Raw genomic sequence first — 22536 nt, 5'->3', positions numbered from 1 at the left:
TGATGTGTTCCATTATTTCTCCCTCAGGGACGGAATACCAGGTGCAAAGTTCGATATTTCTGTAAGTTTTCTCCCTTTTATTTTATCACTGTTTTGCATATTTGTATGTCACTTTTTATTTCCGTTTTTATATCCTCTTATTGTAAGCACTGTACCTTTTCTATTAAAGCTTAAAACTTTAATAAGTCTGAACCTTGTATGCTCTAAAGAATCCATAGCCTTAGAATGTGTGCTCCTGGTGATTGGCACATAATAATAATATTTCCGGAACTCATCGCCAGTGTGGTGGCAACGTGTATAAAACGGTGTGTGCGGTCTGTGTCGGGGTGTGATTTATGCTCCCACTGCAGCATTGAACAGAGGCTGAATGCTGGACTGAGTGAGAGGAGACAGATTAACTCTTGCAGGCGCAACCCCGAGTCACGTGCTGAGAAGTTGGTACGTGACAAATTGGTTGCAGCAGTGGGATATACAAATATATCCCCCTTCTAATTCGTGACAATTGGTGGCAGCGGTGGGATATGAATATATCCCCCTTGTAATTCATGACAAATTGGTGGCAGAGGTAGGATAGATTTTATTTTTATTAGAGCATTAGTGCATGGTGTAAGCAATTACTAAAGAAAAAAGGGGAGAAGCCAGCGCTGCCTATGGTCAAAACGCAATACATAAATACACATATTAATTTCTAACTGTACTTTAAGATGAGACATTTAGTAAACAATTGATGAATTCTTTGAGCCACCCCACCACGCCCAGGCATTCTCATATGGGGCAGTCCTACTCTACGTTTTTTATATTCGCTGGGCCAATACGGCCTGCTAAATGTATTAAAAGCAAGACTATATTAAATGCAAAATGTACCTGAAGCGTTTCTGAATCACTCCATGGCGCCAAAAAGGGCAAGCGCAGATAAAGGCACTCCTCGCAAGGATACAAATTCTTTAGTACAGGGAGTAATTACTTACAAATAAAAAAGGGGAGAAGCCAGCGCTGCCTCTGGTCAGAATGCAATACACCCAGCAATGGTACACCCTGCAGATATCATGCCAGTCAAGACAATGTCTATAACCGGGATTGAAGGAGTCAGCCATGCCGTGCCCATGGCCCGTGTCTACCTGGACTGAGGAGCAAGGAAAGGACTGAGAGAAGTGGAAGTATCAGAGGATATTCCCACAAATATGTTGCTAGGCACAGACTTAGGGAGGATGGTGTCCCACTATATCCCTCCCTTGCAAGTATATGCTACAGAGAAGGTGGAAGCAAGGGACTCACCTGAGATCCCGTGCGAGGAGGGAAAATGTACCAATGCACAGGAATGTACGTATGTGGCATCTGTGACCTGGAGTCAGACTGTGGCTCAGACAAAACCCCAGAGATTAGAACATGAGTCTCAAATAGAACTGCCTGAACCAGAGGACCATACTGTAGCCCGGGTGCCTCCTCACATGGCAGATCCACCAAGGTCGCTGATAGCCAACACTGAAGACTCAGCTTCACACCAGAGACTGGCAGTCAAACTAGGCCAGGGGCTGCAGACTGACAGTCAGAACTTCCAAGAGACCCTGCAGACAGATGTCAGTCTGGAGAAGCTCAGATGTCTTGCAGACCAACCCCCCACTGCTTCTGACAAAGAGAGAATATAATGGGACCAGGGCAGACTGTATAAAGGGACTCTCCCCATGGATACTACAGAACTTTGGGACTGAGAAATGTGACTGGCCATTCCTTATCCATTTAGGGAACAATTATTGAGAATTGCTCATGAAATTCCTCTGGCTGGACATATTGGAATACCAAAGACTAAAGCTTGCCTGACGCATCACTTTTATTGGCCCAAGATGGGGACAGATATAGCTAATTACTGTCGATCCTGCGTAGTTTGTCAGAGAGTTGGAAAGTCTGGGGATATACAGAAAGCCCCATTGAAACCACTGCCAGTGATCAATGAGCCTTTCCAGCAAGTGGCTGTGGATATCATAGGGCCAATTGCAATCCCTAGCAGCTCTGACAAAAAGTACATCCTCACAGTGGTGGACTATGCTACACGATATCTGGAAGCTGTGACACTGTCCTCCATCCAGCAGGCAAGGTGGCGGTTGCTTTACTGACTGTTTTCTCTCGTGTGGGTTTCCCCAGGGAAATGTTAACCAATCAGGAAACCCAATTCATGTCGAATGTGATGGAAAGCCTCTGCAAAAAAATACAAGTACTGCATTTTGTGGCCAGCACCTGTCATCCCCAAACCAATGGACTTTGCAAGCATTTTAACGGGACATTAAAACACATGCTCAAAATGCTGGTGGAGACTGAATAGAGAGACTGGGAGCAGTACCTCCCTCATCTGCTGTTTGCGTACAGAGAGGTACCCCAGGCGTCTACAGGATTCTCCCCCTTTGAACTGGTTTATGGGAGGAGGGTAAGGGGGCCACTTGATTAAGGACTGTTGGGAGGGTGACCCAAAATCTACGGGCATCTCGGTGGTTGAATATGTACTGCAACTCAGAGAAAGAATGGAAAAACTGAGCAACCTGCCCCATGAGAATGTGATCCTGGCCCAAATCAACCAGAAGGTCTGGTACATCCGTAATGCCAGACTGAGGGCCTATGAGGAGGGGTAGAAAGTTTGGGTGTTGGTCCCTATGTTACAGAATAAATTACATGCCGAATGGGAGGGACCATACACTGTACACAAGTGGCTAAATGATGTTAATTATGTGGTGACCCTAGATGAGCATGCAAAGCGTCAGAAAGTATTCCATGTAAATATGTTGAAGGCTCATCATGACAGGGAGGCCTGTGTATTACCTGTAGAGGGGGAAGCTGATCTGTTACTAGATGTGGGGGCTGGGACTCAGTATATGGAGTCCCTGGAGTCAGTAGCGTTTAACCCTGAACTATCCCACAGTCAGAGGTCTGAGCTGATGGCGGTGCTCAGCAAGTTCACAGAAGTCTTCACGGGGAAGCCTGGGAGGACTCACTTAGCAACTCACCATGTGGACACTAGTACGAATCCATCAGTAAGACAACCTGCATACCGGGTGTCAGCAGAGGTGAAAGCACACATAAGGGAACAGGTAGAAAAGATGCTAAACCTCAAGGTAATACAAAAATCCCAGAGAGCCTGGGCCTCGCCTGTACTACCCAGTTCTTTGTAGCGTACAGGAAATTAAATCTACTTACTACATGTGAGGTCTACCCCATGCCAAGGATAGATGAGCTGTTAGAGCAGCTAGCTAATACATCGTACCTCACTATCATGGACTTAAGAAGGGGATATTGGCAGATACCCCTGACCAAAGAAGCTCAGGAGAGATCTGCCTTTATAATGCCATTCGGGCTGTTTGAGTTTCTGGTGATTTCATTTGGTATGAAAAATGCCCCTGCCACCTTCCAGAGGTTGGTTAATCACTTGTTGGAAGGATTTGATGATTTTGCCATTGCTTATCTAGATGATATAGCCATTTTCAGTAATTCTTGGAAGAAAAACCTTGTACATCTTTCTCAGGTGTTGCAAAGGCTTAACACTGCAGGTCTTAAGGTACTGTCACACTTAGCGATGCACCAGCGATCCCGACCAGCGATATGACGCGGTCAGGATCGCTGGTGCATCACTAAGTGGTCGCTAGTGAGCTGCCACACAGGCAGATCTCACCAGCGACATCGCAGGGGTCGGGGGTCGCTACTTACCTGTCAGATGAGGCGATCCTGACGTCCTCCCGCCCGCGTCCACGCGTCGCTCGTCTCCACAGCAGGAAGCTGACGACGAGAAACGATCCAGGATGTTCTCGCGCGATCAGCGATAACCAGCGGGGGAGCGGTCGGAGGTAAGTATCAGACATAGCGATATCGCTAGCAATATCGCTATAACGTCACAAAAACCAGTGACGTTATAGCGATATTGCTAGCGATATCGCTTAGTGTGACAGGCCCTTTACTGTTAAGCCGGGGAAGTGTCAGGTAGCCATGTGGGAAGTACAATATCCTGAGCCAGGTAGAAGCAATTACAGCCTGGCCCACCCCACAAACCAAGAAGCAGGTACTGTTCTTCCTGGGTACGGCTGGCTACTATAGGAGGTTTGTACCAAACTACAGTGCTCTGGCTAAACTGCTAACTGATCTGACCAGGAGGAAGCTTCCCCAAATTGTTTCCTGGACTCCTCAGTGCGAGAAATCATTTTCTGCCCTAAGTCGGCATTGGTTAGTTCACCCGTCCTTCAGGCCCCTTATTTCACTCGCAGGTTTGTAGTGCAGACAGACGCCAGAACCTATGGGCTAGGTGAACCAGCAAGGTGAAGAGCACCCAATTCTCTACCTAAGCAGGAAACTTCTACCCAGAGAAGTGGCTTACGCCACCATTGAAAAGGAATGTTTAACAATTGTGTGGGCTCTGCAGAAACTGCAACCATACCTCTATGGCCGCAACTTCACCGTGATAAAAGATAATAGCCAGAGGCATAGCTAGGGTTTTGGTTCGGGGGGGGGGTGAAACTTCTGAGTGGGCCCCTAGCCAGAGAACCTCAGCAGATGACCACGCTGTTGCCAAAAATAATCTATATATAAAAAGATCAGTATTGATATTACCACCATATGGTCAGTGGTAAATACTAGTCCTACAGAACATATAAGAAATCACAGCAGAGTTACAGATAATGACTTACCGCTGACATTCTTACTAATGGAATCGTTCACTTTTCCCGTCTTTTCCATCTGGCCCAGACTGACATGACGACTCCTCCAGCCAGGACTCGGCTGCAGGGAATACAGCAAAGACACATTTCACTTCTCCTACTGTATTTTCAGCACTGCCACCAAATAGACAATTCTCAACGTGCACAAACTGCTCATCCTACAGATACTCCAATGCTGAGCCACTGCTGCCGTATGTGTCCCTATTACTGCACCTATTGTGTGGTTCTGTGTGACTTCTAAATTCTATAGTAACTCTCTAGAATATAGTAATGCCTGGTGCAAGTGCCCTAGAAAGTAGTGCCCACATTGAGGGTCGGACTGGGCCACCGGAGAACCAGAGGGATCTCCGGTGAGCCCAGGCACTGACACCTGCTGGCATATAGGACCAGCTGACTAGGGCCCCTGCTGCTCCAGGGGCCCCCAGCCAGTGGTGTGTTGCTAATAGCGGCACACCAGCAGCTGCTATGGTGGCCCCCGGTGCCAGTAGAGCAGCAGCGGGTGACAGGAAGTCAAAGCCTGTTCCCGCTGCTAAAGTGAAATGAACATTCACGCTTCCCCACGCCTCCCTGAGCGTGGAGAGGAGTGAATATTAAGCGGTAAGGGTCCGCAGACCAGGGCCCCCGCACCCCCCAGCCCATGGGGGCAAAAGACAGGGGGACATGGCGTCAGCGCGGCCCCCCAGTGCGTGCTGCAATAATGGAAGAGAGAGCGTCACATGATGCTCCTTCGCCCATCATTACCCTCTTCCTCCGACACACAGTGGGTACGTGATGACATCACTTCACCGCGTCCCCAATGTATGCTGGTTTGACTGCAGAGCAGCTCCTGACGTCGGAGCAGAACCAACGCCGAAATCAGCGTGGGCGTGGGAGTAAGGAGGAGAGGTGAGTATAGATTTTTTTTAAAATTTATATAGTGAGTCCTGGTTGCATGATTATGATACCTCGTATGGGGAGGGGCGGCAGCATGACACCCATATGAGGGGGCAGCATGGTATACCCCGTATGAGGAGGGGGCAGCATGATACCCTATATGAGGGGCGAAGCATGATACCCCTATGAGGGGGCAGCATAATATACCCTGTATGAGGAGGGGGCAGCATGATACTCCGTATGATGGGGCAGCATGACACCCCTCATGAGGGGCGGCATGAAACCCTGTATAAGGGGGGGCAGCATGATACCCCATATTAGGGGGGGCAGCATGACACCCCTCATGAGGGGCGGCATGATACCCTGTATAAGGGGGGCAGCATGATACCCCATATAAGAGAGGGCAGCATGATACCCCATGAGGGGGGCAGCATGATACCCTATGAGGGGAGGCTACATTATATTCTTTGGGGGGATGTTTTATACGAAATGAAGGGGGCTACATTATAGAGAAATAAAGAAAGAACAGAGAGAGAAAGAACAGAGAGAAAGAGAGGAAAGAAAGGACAGAGCGAGAGAGAGAAAGAAAGAAAGAAAGAACAGAGAAAAAAGAAAGAACACAGAAAGAAAAAGAGGGGAGAAAAAGAAAAAGAGGGGAAAGAACAGAGATAGAAAGAAAGAACATAGAGAGAGAAAGAAAGAACAGAGAGAGAGAAAGAAAAAAGAAAGTTTAGAGAGAAAGAAAAAAAGAGAAAGAAAGAACAGAGACAGAGAAAGAAACAGAGAAAGAAACAGAGAGAAAGAAAGATTCTATAAAGATACTATAGCAGCCTGGCTCCCATTGTAGTGCCCACCTGAGCCTCCCGGTGCCGACATCCTCGAGTCCAAGGCGATCCCGCTGTCTGCGCTGTCGGAGGAGGACACGGTGATGGATCTGAAGCATTCCCTGAAGTGCCTCCATGGTTCTGTTACAATCTCCTCCCGAAATTACCTAATTTCGGGTCAGCTTCTAGCACGTCACTTCCAGTGGAACGTCACGTGCGAATTTTAAAGTGCTCTTCGGGTCTCCTGTGTACGCAGGAAAAATAAACTCCTGGTCGGGGCAGTGGGGCAGACTCTCTCTCAAAATTGGGATGGTTGGGAGGTATGAATGCTCCCAATACACCTTGAACATGCATGGCTCCGCACACCTCATACACACACGGTTCCGCTTTCTATGCCTTGTACACACACGGCTCCACTCCGTACACCTCGCACACACACGGCTCCACTCAGTACACACATGGCTTCACTCCATAAACCTTGTACACATGAGGCTCTCCTCTGTACACCTTGTACACACACGCTGTACACACATGGCTCCACTCTGTAAACCTTGTACACATGCAGCTTTGCTCCATACACCTCGCACACACGTGGTTCCGCTCTGTACACCTTGTACACACGCAGCTCCGCTCCATACACACGCGGCTCCACTCCTTACACCCCCTACACCTGGCTCTGCTCCGCTCCGTATACACGCGGCTCTGCTCCATACACATGTGGCTCCACTCCGTACACCCCATACACACACGGCTCAGCTCCGTACACTTTGTACACACAGGGCTCCAATCCGTACACCTCGTACACACACGGCTCCGCTCCGTACACCTCGAACACACAAGGCTCCACTCCGTACACCTCGTACACATACTGCTCTGCTCCGTACACACATGGCTCTGCTCAGTACACCCCATACACACAGGGCTCCGCTCCGTACACCTCATACACACACGGCTCCGCTCCGTACACCTCACTCGTACACACACGGCTCCGTTCCATACACCTCGTACACACACAAACCTCGACTCCGTACACCTCGTACATGCGCGGCTCCGCTCCGTAAACCTCGTACATGTGCGGCTCCGCACCATACATTTTGTACACGTGCGGCTCTGCTCCATACATCTCGTACACATGTGGCACCGCTCCGTACACCTCGTACATGCACAGCTTCGGTCCGTGCACCTCGTGCACACACCTCCGCTCTGTACACCTTGTACACATGCAGCACTGCTAAATCCCCACTGTATACCCCTCTTGACCACACACATAAACTTCCCCTCACCCAGCATGATGACAACCAGCACAGCAGAGTCCTGCATACACTTACACTGAGGGCCCTGATCATGTGACCCCTGACTCCTCCCCTCCTGTGACCTTATCACAGGTCCTGTGCACAAAGAAGAGAAGAACATAGCGGCCGGGTGGCAGAGAACAGGGAGATGATCGATTCTCCCTGCTTTGCCGCAGATACAGTTACAAGGTGGGCCCCCTCAGAGCTTGGGCCCCGGGGCCACCGCCCCCTCTGCCCCCCGGTAGCTACTCTACTGATAATAACCCATTGAGTTTTCTCAACAGAGTAGTTGGGGACAATGGGAAATTGCTTAGATGGAGTCTGATTTTACAGCAATATGATTTTACACTTCAACATAAGAAAGGAGTCGATCAAGGCAATGCTGATGTCATATCGCCAAGTTGGGGCGGAACCAGATATGTGCTTGGGAGCTGACTTGTAAGTCAACACCCATGCACATTCATAAGGAGGGAGGTGTAGTGAAATATATATATGTATGGATGTATGATCATCCATAGGAGGCATGGGGGAAGGTCATGTGGTCAGATGAGACCAAAATTGAACTTTTTGGTATCAAAACCACTTGCCATGTTTGGAAGGAGAAGAATAATGAGCACAACCCCAAGAACACCATCCCAACTGTGAAGTATGGTGGGGGAAGCATACTTTGGGGGTGTTTTTCTGCAAAGGGGACAGGACGACTGCACCGTATTGATGGGAGAATGGATGGGGTCATGTATTGCGAGATTCTGGCCAACAACCTCTATGGCTCTACTTCTATCCATCACCTTCTACACCAGTTCCTGCACCCCTTTCTGCTATTCCTCATCCTCCATTTCTGAATTGCTATCTCAGAGCACATTGTACACGTCAGCCGGAAGCTCTGCAGGGCTGCCACAGCTAAGTGGCAATCGGCTCTGCTGAAGCTATTGGTCTAGGAGACAAATGGCAGAGTTAATAAAAGGAATAACAAACCAGACAGATCTGTGGCTCTTCTTTCCTCTGAACCTACAACCAGGCATGGTTGTGTGTGATAACGGGTGTAATCTGGTGGTGGCTGTGAAGCTTGTCAAGCTCCTACATATATCATGGTTGGCCCACGTGCTCAACTTGGCAGTTCATCGGTTTATGAAAACCTACCCATACTTGCCATAGCTTCTAGGCAAGATGCACTGCATCAGCACCCATTTCAGCAAGTCAGCTACTACTGCCGCTGCTATGGCAGTACTGCAGCAGCAAATGCAAGGGCCAGCTCACCGACTGGTGTGCAATGTCACCACGTGCTGGATCTCTACACTGCACATGCTGACAAGGCTTTGTAAACAGCAGAGGCCATTTGTGGAATACCAGTTTCAACAGGCCCATTGTTATTCAAGTCAGCATCCGTACAAAACAACTGAAGAGTGGGCATGGATGATTGACATTTCTGCAGTTCTCCAAGACTTTGAGGACTCCACAAAGATGGTGAGCGGTGATGATGTCATCATCAGCGCAATGATCCCGCTTCTGTGCGTACTTAAACATTTGCTGCTGACAATTAAACATGAAGCTGTAATGCTGCTGCAGTGCAGTTTAGCGCAAACTCCACCAGGGGGTGCTGGTGAGGGAAGAGAGCTTTCACACACACACAGCATAGCAACACTGAGCAGAAGCAAAGGTGTCGCAGATAACAAGAGAGTGGTCAGACAAACTGAGTCATACACTGTCAGGAGCAGAAGTACCAAAGGTCACAGCAATGCACATAGTCAGAGACAAGTCAGAAGTCAGCCTAACGGGAACATGGTATCTGAAACATGAGATGTAAGACGTAGTCGGGGTACAAGCCAGTGAGTCAAAGCCAGTCAGGGACCGCGGTATCAGGGATGGAAACCAAGATGCGGAGTTCAGAGATCAGGCCGAGTCATACACTGTAAGGAAACCACAGACGCACACTAAGTCAGGGATAGGGGACAGGTCACACACAAATACAGGAAGTCAGAGGCAGAAAGATCACTAGGGTTTACGGGTCAGTGGCTCTAGCCTGGAAGCATGAACTATAGCTGACACTGGCCAGCAGGCTGCAGAAGATTGAATTAGCCCAGACAGCTCCAAAACGAGGCAGAGGGGATTAACCCTCGCATTACCAGTCCAGAGAGAAGTTAGCAGAAAACAAACCCCGGACTGGATCATGACAGAAGCTTTGCATGCGGACCAGGTTGAGATATAGGATGACATGAGACAGGGAGATATTACCGAGCCCAGCCTCATCTCTTCTGGCTCAGTGCGGATTAGGTAACAATGAGGACATTGATGCTGACAAGGAGGAGGAACAGGAGCTGACTGTGCAACAGTCTAGTATCCACACAATCTTCATCCTGTCTTTCCTACATGGATGGGCAGAGGATGTGAATGAGAAGGAGGAAATGGAGGAGGAGGAATAGATGGAGAGTAGTCAACATGGTGGAGACAGGGACGTGTTGGCTAGAGGGACCTTGGCACATACTGTATGGCAGACTTTATACACAACCGCTGCCTTACCTGTGAATCTTACGTTACATTCATCTTGGCCCCCCAAAAAAAGTACTGATTGTGCACCCACACTACACGGAGAACCTTGCATCTCTCCTTACGGAGGCGGAGAGGTCTACTTAAATGGTGCTATAGCAAAAGGCCATTGTGGAAAATATGTTGGAAAAATTCCCATCAGACATTGATGGTGGCAAGGGGTAAGCTTCCTTGCCAAACCAAGGAGGGGAGGAGAGGGAGACACATACCAGATACAGCTGAGTCAGGGGTACACTGTCAAAGGTTTGGGCCAATTTCATAACACCCTCCCAGCATCCTGGCCCTGATGACCGAGTATTTTTGACAAGAAGGCAAAAGTTTTAAAGATGGACAAGTAATACCTGGCCAACAAAACCAGTGTACTCCCTAATTCCTCTGCAACCTTCAGCTACTGGGTCTCAAAGCTGGACACCTGGCATGAGCTGTCTCTCTATGCCTTTGAGGTGTTGTGCTGCCCCGTCACTAGTGATTTGTCTAAGCAGGTGTTTAGTGCAGCCGGGGAGGGTCATAACAGACAGGTGCTTTCACCTGTCAACAGGCTCTCTGATAAAAATGAACACAGCTTGGATATGTCCCGACTTATCCATACTACCAGATGACAGCAGCACATAAAGTGTTTTTAATCTTCAATATTTGAATGAGGCCCACCAATTGTTGCCTTCAAGGGTCTATGGATGACCCTACTTATAATTTTTTTCTGGCTTTGCACTTTGTACAAAAACTATATGAACTCTGTATTATTTAGATGCACTTTTGCTTTTACTTATTTAGTTACAGCAGGGTTTTTGCTCACTTTGTCTTTTGCTGGTTTTATGTTTTATGGCCAATGTCAACATGCATTTATACGCTGCATGTGTATCATCTCAAACCAAGCTCAATTTTTGTGTTTTTTCTTTGTATTTTTTGCATTCTGTGCAAGCTGGGGTGTGGCCTCCCTCTCTTGAGCTGGAAATTGTATATAAGGCTTCCCCAGACTGGTGTCTACTGTTTGGGACCCAGTCCTTTTGTCTGCCCTTGTTCACACATTGAGGTCAACTTTGACACAAAGCAAGGTTTTTAATATTAAACAGTGTAGGACTATCCCGAACAGAGTTACCTTGTCGTGGTGGGATGGCTTTCATGCTACTTTTGATCAAAAACAGTATTACTAAAAACTCTGTATTATTTAGATGCACTTTTGCTTTTACTTATTTAGTTACAGCAGGGTTTTTGCTCACTTTGTCTTTTGCGGGTTTTATGTTTTATGGCCAATGTCAACATGCATTTATATGCTGCATGTGTATCATCTCAAACCAAGCTCAATTTTTGTGTTTTAAAAACTATATGAGTATAAGTACATCAACTACACTTTCACAATATTTTAACGAGGTCTTCTAGTTGTTGCCTTCAAGACTCTATAGATGACTGTATTAACCTCCTTATCATTTTTTTCATTGCATGGCACTTTTTCAGAGCCTTTATGAATGTAGGAGCACATCAACTATACTTTAATATTTTAATGAAGCCAAACAGTTGTTGCCCTCAAGGGTCTATGGATGAGCTTGCTTATCCTTGCTTTGCACTGTGCGCAGAGCCTTCATGAGTGTAGGAGTACCCTAATTATACTTTGTTCACAATATTTGAATGAGGTACTACAGGAGGTGCCTTGAAGTATTTATATTACTTATTTATATAGCACTACAGCACTTTACAGACATTATGGATGACCCTGCTTGTAATTTTTTACAGGTGTAGGAGTACTGCTACATGATAATTTGAGCAGCATGTGTAAGAGGCCCTCTATTATGTCTAATACAGAGTGCATCAGATTCTCTCATCATCACATTTTTTGTCAGTTTGTGCTTCCTTCACAAATTTTACTGAGATTTCCAACTTTTTTTTAATAAAAAATACAATTTTTGTTTTCTTGAATATTGCCTTATATACAAGTCATTACACAGGAAAGAATGTTGCGTAACATTTGTTTTCCTGTAAACTACAATCCCTCATGAATTTTCTTTTATTCCCAGTCCTTAAAGTGGAGTAAATTTGTGACACCATTGTTCTCAGTAGTGATCTGGGAGTCAGAGATGCTACCTGTCAGAATTTGAACACAGCAGCGCTAGTGCACCAGGCAGCAACTCTTCCCTCTGAGCTATTAAGGTCACTGGACAGTTCTTTGCTAAATCTGATACTAGTACCTGTGTTGTTTCTGATGTCTCCAATCTGAGTTCCTGATGTATCCACCCCAAGATACTGATTGGGTCACCCTGTGATCTACTGATCTAGCACCATACTTAAACCTGGCACTGTACGTCCTTCATTGCAAGATTCTTAGGGTACGTGCACACGCTGCGGAATCCGCTGCGGATTAATCCGCACGGATTTTGCAAAAACCGCAGATAATCCGCAGGTCCAAAGACCTGCTCCATGTACCGACCTCTGGCTATATCCTGACTACAATTCCTGCTTATTCTCGAATTCCAACTGCTGTTCTGTGTACTGACCTCTACCTATATCTTGACTACAATTCCCGCTTAGGCTGGTTTCACCCTTGCGTGTTTTTGCGCAAAAAAATGCATGCGTTTTTTTCCCCTATACTTAACATGGGTGCGCATAGACATGCGTTTGTACGCGTTTGTATGCGCATGCGTTTATTTGTAGTGTGTGCCCGGGCGCACAAAATGCATCCTGTTGCATTTTTTGTGCGTCCGACCTGTCTCAAAAAAATGCATGCGCATACAATGCACCCAAAAACACATTATAGTCTATGGGAGCGCTGACGTGCGCATGGTAATGCGCACGTCAGCGCAAAAAAAGCATGCGTTTTTTAAAAAACATGCACAAAGACACAAAAAAACACATAAAAACGCATGATGCATTTTTATGTGAGTTTGCACTGCGCATGCAGCGCAGTGCAAAAAAACGCAAGTGTGAAAGTAGCCTTATCCTCAAGATCCTACTGCTGCTCTGTGTTCCGACCTCTGGCTATATCCGGACTATGCTACCTGGCAGTGCTGCAATATCACTACTCCAACTCAGGTCAGTCCTTAACACTTTCAGGTGTCTTCCTCATGCTGTTCTCCTTCCAGTCAGCACTTTCAATCCATTTTAACATTTTTACTGCCCCCCTAGAACTCCTTGTAGGGTCTTCTGGAAAAATGCCCGGATTTCCCATTGAATCCCATTCTATTCGTTACTTGAAACAAGCATCCTATCATTAGGAATTGCTCGGTTTAAGTAGCGTTTTCATGCGGTCACCGCACACATCATATCGTCACATGCAGACGCATCCGCATACAACGCATGTCCCTGCGTACCTAATGTTAAAGATAAGTACGCAGGGAAATGCTGGATGCATGCGGCGGTAGGCGGAGCTTCACGAAGGAAGGAAAGTAGGAAGTGGCTGCCATCTGCAGCCCTTCTGAACGCTAGTGTGAAACTAGCCTTAACAGGAACAGTGGGGGTCAAGATAAGGTCTGGAAGACTGAGCAAAATTTCAGTGAGAGCTGCTCATAAGATTGCTTGAAAGTTAAATCAGAAGCTCTGCTTGATTGCAAAAGACCTTCAGAAAGATTTAGCAGACTCTGGAGTAGTGGTACATTGTTCTACTGTTCAGAGACACCTACACAAATATCTTTTTTATGGAAAATTCATTAGAAGAAGATGTCCACTGCTTCACCATAGGATTCAGTGTCGGAAGTATGCAAAAGAAAATCTAAACAAGTCTGCTGCATTTTGGAAACAAGTCTTGTGGACTGAAGAGGTTAAATTAGAACTCTTTGGCTACAATGATCAAAGGTATATGTGGAGAAAAAAGGACACAGAATTTTAGGAAAATAACATCTTGCCAACCATTAAGCATGGGGGTGGATCAATTATACTTTCAGGATGTGTTGCAGTCAATGGCATGGGAAACATTTCACGGGTAGAGGGAAGAATGGATTCAATGAAATTTCAACAAATTATTGATGCAAGCATAACACCATCTGTATAAAAGCTGAAGTTGAAAAGAAGATGGCTTCTACAAGTGGATAATGATCCTAAACACACATCCAAATCCAAAATAGACAACCTCAAAAGTGCAAGCTGAATGTTTTACAATGGCCTTCTCAGTCCCCTGATCTGAACATCATTGAAAATCTGTGGCTAGACCTCAAAATTGCAGTGCATGTGTGGCGCCCCTGAGGGTTCAGTTGCCACAGAGGTACTGCACCTCCTCCTGAGGTGTGGTACCACACTTCCCAGGTAAAATGGGGACATCTGACCAGACTCCAGCACCTGCACCCAGCACAGAAACCTTTGAACAGCAGGGCACCTTTCATGACCCCTGCTTGGTTCATGAAGGGTGCTGGGAGGTGTGAGGAGTTAGTTTTGCACTAGAGAGCGGGAGAACTGGTAGGAAGTCAGGATCAGTTCCCAAGAAGGGAAGCAGAGAGAGGCCATTTATGCAGCAGCCTCCTGTGAGCTGGAGCTACTTGGGAAGGAGAGGAACAGAAGGAGCAGTTCTTCAGAAGGATAGAAAGGAAAGGATGGAAATTGTGGAGGAGAACTGGGGACTGGGGCTAGAGCAGAGCCCTTCCCTAAGTTTAAGCGCCAAAGGCCGGGCGCCGGTATCCGAGGCTGTGTGAATGCTAATGGTTCTACAGCAGAAACTTGGGGAAATTGAAGTTGTGACCACTTTATTCCCATCTAAGACTCGATGACACAGTAGCAATGTGTGTGAGCCGGGACATGATTGTAATGAGTCCCTGAAGTAGGCTACAGCTACCTGTCATGCGAGTGGAGTTCTAAGTAACAGCAAGAAAGAGGAACTTGAGTGTAATTCATAACTGCAAGTACTTCAGATTAGCGCTAGTAAGGAGACGTTCAGCAAAGGCACATACGGAAGGGAGTGCTGGAAGGGTGTGCTCCATCTGCCTGGGAGTTGGCCGAGCCCCTCACCTGGAGGACACGGCATTGAAACATGCACCTGTGTATGCCAGAAGTGTGAGCAAAGCTTTGGAACTGCATTCAGCTGTGTCTCTGCCTTCTTCCTGCGTCAACCCTTCAGCACTACTACATCCCTTGCCTGCACACTACACCATCTACCTCAACATCTACTACAACTGCAGCTCTGCCTGTGGAGAGCTATTACACCTCTGCTGCACCACATCATCTGTCCCAGAAGATCTGCACTGCAGTGCTGGTCACCTCTGACAAGATACCACAGATAGCGTAATGAACTTATCTACACATAAACTTTATTCCTCTTATTTTACAAGGACACCCAGGGCCACGGACCGGGTCACTGCCACTGCGACACCTCCCTTTAAGACACCGACCAGGTACCGAGTAAAACCCCACAGCCCTGAGGGTGATCCATTTTGGCGTCACAAACAGGATTACGAAGCCCAATGCCACCGGGTCCTGTGTGCCGAAGATTTGATTGATTTGAGTAATGCCAAACCTAAAATGTGCAAGGGAACAAGTTTACTGAATTGTGAATTGGACTGTGGTTTTGACTGTAAATATGGCGACTATGGCGGTCCCAAGAGGCGTTCAGTGAGGTGTGTCATCGTGGGCAGCACCCAAGAAAGCATGAAACAGCATGAACCTCCCCTGCCTATACTTCTATGCAACTGCGTCATGGCCAACCCAAAGAGGGGTCCGGATCCTAGCCTGGTATGGCTGCAAAGGAAAAAAACACCGCCTCCAGGGGGTGGAGAGAAGCTCTGCGGCGTGAAAGGGAGCAAGGAAGACACAGTACCAGGAGGCCATCATGGAGAGCAGCAGGAGGCCTGTGGAGCATGGTGGAGAGATGTCAACTTCTCCCAGCTCTGTGGAATCAGGCTCCGGCCCCTCAGCAGACCTCAACCTGGCACAGCTGGAGAGAGAAGTGGAAGAGCTGCACAGGAGTTTACAGCAGAAACAGGCTCTGCTCATGCGGAAAAGACAGGCTGCCCAGGAGGAGTCTGCCATCTTGGTACCCTCACCACCGGTACCTACAGTCAGTCCCCAGGTACCCTCACCACTGGTACCCACCTGCCGATCCCCGGTACCATCATCACCAGTAAACACTGCTGCACCAGTCTCCCCGTTACCGGAGACTGATGAGCATCATCGCGGCCCTGGAAGAGCAGATATGGTCGCCGCCCTTGGGACATGGGAAGCCCTGTTAGGTTCCATCGGGTTGCCACTGACCCCAAAATCCGGCCAGGTCGCCGTGGATGTCGCCTGGAACCGGAAAGACATGCCCGGGGGGGTATCCTGGAACCTGCCCCCATACCAAAGTTACTTTCCACCACGTGCAGCAGGCTGGCATTCCTCAGGGAAGAAGAACAGGGAGCTGATGTCAGAGGGTTTCCTATCTCCACAGAGGAGTTCTGCCGCAGGCAGTTACTCCAGTTTGAGCAGGAGGAGAGGGAGCGCCAAAGGCAGAAGCAGGCCCTGGCGGACCAGGACCTCAGACACAAAAAGCAGGCACGGAGGGAACAACTAGATGACTGCAATCCCATGGGATGGGGCAGGGTCCTCTGCTTTAATAATGAAAGGGGGTTAAGTTTCATTCAGGACTCCAAAAAAGCCCCTGATCTATTCGTCAACAGGCAGGATGTAGCTGCTCATTTAATCCACGGGCATCCAGAGCATGACCTGTTTCAGGGGGAGTACTTCTCCTTCACCCGCCATCTTGGAGACAGGGGATGGTACGCACTTCATGTACGCAGGATTCCCGCTGAGATAGTGGCCCCACAAGAATACCAGGAGGCACCCAAAACCAAAAGTTTCATCTGACCACCAGGGGGCAATAGAAAGCACCACCGCCCCAACAGTTACTGCAACTGCTCCGACAGTTAACCCAGTGGTGGGTAAGGCACCTGAGCATCTACAGCAGCAATGTCACCAGATGCTACCAAGCCACAAGCTGCCATAATAGCACCACGGGCAATTCCTACTCCAGAGCAATTAGAGGAAGTGTTACAACATACGCTCATGGAGAATGTAAGTCTCATTGATCCTAGTAAGAAAACCACACAAGTTTTACCCTGGAGGTGACAAAAGCCAGATGCTTCCAGTCCTTAGGAGAGATTGAACAGAACTTTCAGTAATTATGTACATAGTTTACCCCAGGAGGGCATTTGGCAAAATGTTTTTCCAGTTTCCAGTTTCCTTTAAAAAAAAAAAAAATTAGGCACCAGTAAGGAACAGACTATGAGATCATGAACACTGAGTGATCCAGACACTCTATTTGTATATAGTTCAGCACCTGTTTAGGTGCTCCTTCTTGGTTTTACTTGTACCTTTTAGGACACTAAGAATCCATCATCACATTACAGCAATAGACCTGAAGCAAAACCCGTTGGTTGTGGCTGAAGACAGGGTCCAAGGGGAGACCAGGGATGTCCTGCAGCCCACCCAGGACCACCGTTGGAGGTTTTGAGCTGGTCCTCCATACAGTAAAGACACTTGAAGATACCGGCTGGAACAGTATCTGCCACCTCCTTCACTTAATAAATAAGCCTTTTGGATGTAATTAATAAAAGTGATAATATAACTGTAATCATGCTGTGTACATGAAAAATATGTTGATAATGTAGATAATAGGATATAGGTATTGGTAACAGGTACCACTCAACTGTTAGGTATATTGATAGTGGATATAGTTAGAGAAATGATAATGTCAGATAGGATCTTAAAGCAATTTTGAAAAATGGAAACAGAAATGGTTAATTGGAGACCAAGATGTTTATAGCAGGTGGTGAACCTTAAGCTAGTGTTTGTCACCCAGTTTAAAAATGATAAAGAGAATATAAAAAGCATTTCAGCAGTAAGGAAGGAACTTTGATATGTAGTGAACCAATATGTGGATAAGGGTTGCTGTCAGTAGCACTTGGAAATAATAATAATAATAATAATAATAATATATATAGAATAATATTAGTAACATATAGGTAATGTATTAAATTATGTTAAGCAATGTTCAAGTGATAAGTGCCTCCCATATTGGGAAGCAGTATTTAACATTGTTATCTGTTAGGATGCATCCTCAAAAATTTGTATGTTCCGGTAACATCTTGTTTTTTTACTTGTTTACAGCCCACGGATGTACTGTGTTTAACAAGGGGGTATGTGGCACCCCTGAGTGTTCAGTCACCACAGAGGTACTGCACCTCCTCCTGAGGTGTGGTACCACACTTCCCAGGTAAGATGGGGACACCTGACCAGACTCCAGCATCTGCACCCAGCATGGAAAACTTAGAAGAGCAGGGCACCCTCTATGACCTCTGTTTGGTTCATGAAGGGTGCTGGGAGGTGGGTGGAGTTAGTTTTGCACTAGAGAGCGGGAGAACTGATAGGAAGTCAGGATCTGTTCCTGAGAGGGGGAAGCAGAGAGGACGTTTATGCAGCAGCCTCCTGTGAGCTGGAGCTGCTGGGGAAGGAAAGGAACAGAAGGATCAGTTCTTCAGAAGGATAGAAAGGAAAGGACAGAATATGTGGAGTAGAAATGGGGACAGGGGATAGAGCAGAGCCCTTCCCTAAGTTTAAGCGCCAAAGGCCGGGTGCCGGTATCCGAGGCTGTGTGAATGCTAATAGTTCTACAGCAGAAACTGGAGGAATAGAAGTTGTGACCACTTTATTCCTACCTAAGACTCGACGACACAGTAGCAACGTGTGTGAGCTGGGACATGATTGTAATGAGTCCCTGAAGTAGGCTACAGCTACCTGTCATGCGAGTGGAGTTCTTAGTAACAGCAAGAAAGAGGAATTTGAGTATAATTCATAACTGCAAGTACTTCAGATTAGCGATAGTAAGGAGATGTTCAGCAAAGGCACATACGGAAGGGAGTGCTGGAAGAGTGTGCTCCATCTGCCTGGGAGTTGGCTGAGCCCCTCACCTGGAGGAAACGGCACTGAAGCATGCACTTGTGTATGCCAGAAACGTGAGTAAAGCTTTGGAACTGCATTCAGCTGTGTCTCTGCCTTCTGCCTGCATCAACCCTTCAGCACTGCTACATCCCTTGCCTGCACACTACACCATCTACCTCAACATCTACTACAACTGCCATAGGACTACAGCTCTGCCTGTGGAGAGCTATTACACCTCTGCTGCACCACATCATCTGTCCCAGAGGATCTGCACTGCAGCACTGGTCACCTCTGACAGGATACCACAGGTGGCGTCATGAACTTATCTACACATAAACTTTATTCCTCTTAATTTACATGGACACCCAGGGCCATGGACCGGGTCACTGCCACCGCGACACCTCCCTTTAAGACACCGGCCAGGTACCGAGTAAAACCCCACAGCCCTGGGGGTGATCCACATGCCAAACAACCCAGCAATCTTACAGAAGTGTAAGAATTTGCCAAGAAAGAATGGATGAAATTCCCTCAAACAAGAATTAGCAGACTCTTGGCTGGCCACTAAAAGCATTTACAAGATGTGATACTTGCAAAGGGGGTGCTACTTGGCACTAAACAAACTTTTGCAGGAACATCCAAATACCATCAAAGGGTAAGACAGGTTCTGCAGAGCCAGATCAATGGGAAAAATAAAATCTGTGCCATCAATACATATGCCCTGCCAGTTATCAGATACCCTGCTGGCATAGTGTGCTGGCCAAAAGAAGAGATGGAAGCTGCAGATGTGAAGACACAAAAGCTCCTCACAATGCATGGAGGTCTCCACCCTAAGTCTAGCACCCAAAGATTGTATACCAACAGAAAGGAGGGTGGTCGAGGCTTGATAAGCATCCAAGCCACCATCATGGACGAAGCAAGGAGTATCCAGGAATACATCAGAAGAATGGCGCCAAAAGATGAGATGCTGAGAGAAATCCAAAGACAGCAATAACAACAGATCTGAAAGGAAGAACAGGAATAAGAAGCGACATGGCATGCTTGGGATGTACCATCGACAGATAATGGAGGTGGCTGACATGGATAAATCCTACGAAAGGCTGGAGAAAGCTGGACTCCGAGACAGCACAGAGGCACTAATCATAGCAGTGCAAGAGCAAGCACTAAGTACCAGATCCATAGAAGCAGGAATATATCACACAAGACAAGACCCAAGGTGCAGACTATGCAAAGAAACCATCCAACACATAGTGTCAGGATGCAAAATGCAAGCAGGAACAGCGTATACTGAATGCCACAACCAAGTAGCAGGAATTGTATACAGGAACATCTGCACAGCATATGGGCTAAGTCCTCCTACGTCCAGGTGGGAGACCCCAGAAAATGTGGTGGAGAATGAAAGGGCTAAAATCCTGTGGGACTTCAAGATCCAGACGGATAAGCAGGTGTTGGCTAACCAAAAACAGCGAACATTGCAAATAAAAAAAACACACATAACATGAAAGGTAGGCTCACCAAAACCTTGACTATTGCATTAGCAGGATGCAGCAGACCCCCTTTGATAAAGGCTGGGGCAGCACAGGTGCATTCCACTGATGAAAACAACCAGCCACCCAACCAAATAATGAAGGGGCTGGCTGCCTAGTGGAAAAAATACACAAAAATAAGGCTTGCATAAGACGTATGTCACACAGATAAGTGTGATGCAAAGTGTCTAAACAGCCTATTGATCACGCCCATAGTAATAGCAGGCGGGCTAACCAACCAGACATTGTGATAATAGACAAGGATCAGAAGACAGCAATGATAATAGTTGTGGCAGTGCCAAGTGACAGCAACATCAGAAAGAAGGAATATGAGAAGCTGGAGAAATACCAGGGTCTCAAAGGAGAACTGGAGAAGATGTGGAAGGTGCAGGCAACAGTGATTTCAGTGGTGATAGGAGCACTTGGAGCAGTGACCCCTAAGTTGGAAGAATGGCTACAACAGATCCCAGGAGCAACATCTGAGCCCTGTCCAGAAATGCGCAATACTGGGAACACTTAAGATCCTGCGCAGAGCCCTCAAACTCCCAGGCCTCTGGTAGACGACCCAAGAATGAGAATGGATAACAAAGACCACCCCCAGTGGGGGCGAGATGGAAATTTTTAATATATATATATATATATATATACACACATACATACATACATATATATATATATATATATATATACACATCTCTGGCAAAAATTAAGAGACAACCATATCCAAACCCTGTCATGGGCAGCCCAATCTCCAGACCAGAACCCCATTGAAAACCTCTGGAATGCAATCAAGAGGATGTTAAAATCATAGAATCATAGAATCGTACAGTTGGAAGGGACCTCCTGGGCCATCTGGTCCAACCCCCTGCTCAAAGCAGGATTCGCTAAATCATCCCAGACAGATGTCTGTCCAGCCTCTGTTTGAAGACTTCTATTGAAGGAGAACTCACCACCTCTCGTGGCAGCCTGTTCCACTCATTGATCACTCAAACTGTCAAAAAGTTTTTTCTAATTTCTAATCTGTCTCCTCCCATTCAGTTTCATCCCATTGCTTTTAGTCTTTCCTTGTGCAAATGAGAATAAAGATGACAGCCCTTGAGATATTTGTAGACAGCTTTTAAGTTTCCTCTCAGTCTTCTCTTCTGAAAGATAAAAATTCCCAAATCCTGCAACCTTTCCTCATAAGACAGGGTTTGCAGACCAGTCACCATTCTGGTCGCTTTTCCTGAACTTGCTCCAATTTGTTGATGTCTTTTTTAAAATGTGGTGCCCAAAACTGAACACAGTATTCCAGATGAGGTCTGACCAGAGTAGAGGGCAATAATGACTTCACGTGATCTAGACTGTATGCTTCTGTTAATACATCCTAGAATTGCATTTGCCTTTTTTGCTGCATCACACTGTTGACTCATATTCAGTCTGTGATCTATTAGTATACCCAAGTCTTTTTCACATGTGCTGTCACTTAGCCCTATTCCTCCCATTCTGTATATGCTTTTTTCATTTTTATTGCCCAGATGTAGTACTTTGCATTTTTCCCTGTCAAAAACCATTCTGTTAGTTGCTGTCCACTGCTCCAGTTTATTTACATCTTTTTGAATCCTCTCTCTCTCTTCTAGTATTAGCTATCCCTCCTAGCTTTGTGTCATCAGCAAATTTAATCAGTTGACCCTCAATTCCTTCATCTAAATCATTGATGAACAATACAGGGCCCAGGACAGAGCTCTGTGGTACCCCACTGGAGACATTCTTCCAACTGGATATGCAACCATTTACGACCACTCTTTGGGTCCAATCACTAAGCCAGTTATGAATCCACCTAACAGTTGTCTTGTCCATTCCACACATAGCCATTTTTTCAATAAGGATTGTGTGAGATACTTTGTCAAATGCTTTGCTGAAGTCAAGATATACTATATCTACAGCATTTCCCTGATCCACCCAATCAGTGATTCTGTCATAG

This window comes from Dendrobates tinctorius, unplaced genomic scaffold (assembly GCF_039654945.1).
Source record: "Dendrobates tinctorius isolate UK_male_01 unplaced genomic scaffold, ASM3965494v1 ptg000133l, whole genome shotgun sequence".
Lineage (NCBI taxonomy): Eukaryota > Metazoa > Chordata > Amphibia > Anura > Dendrobatidae > Dendrobates > Dendrobates tinctorius.
This window is presented reverse-complemented; position numbering follows the sequence as displayed.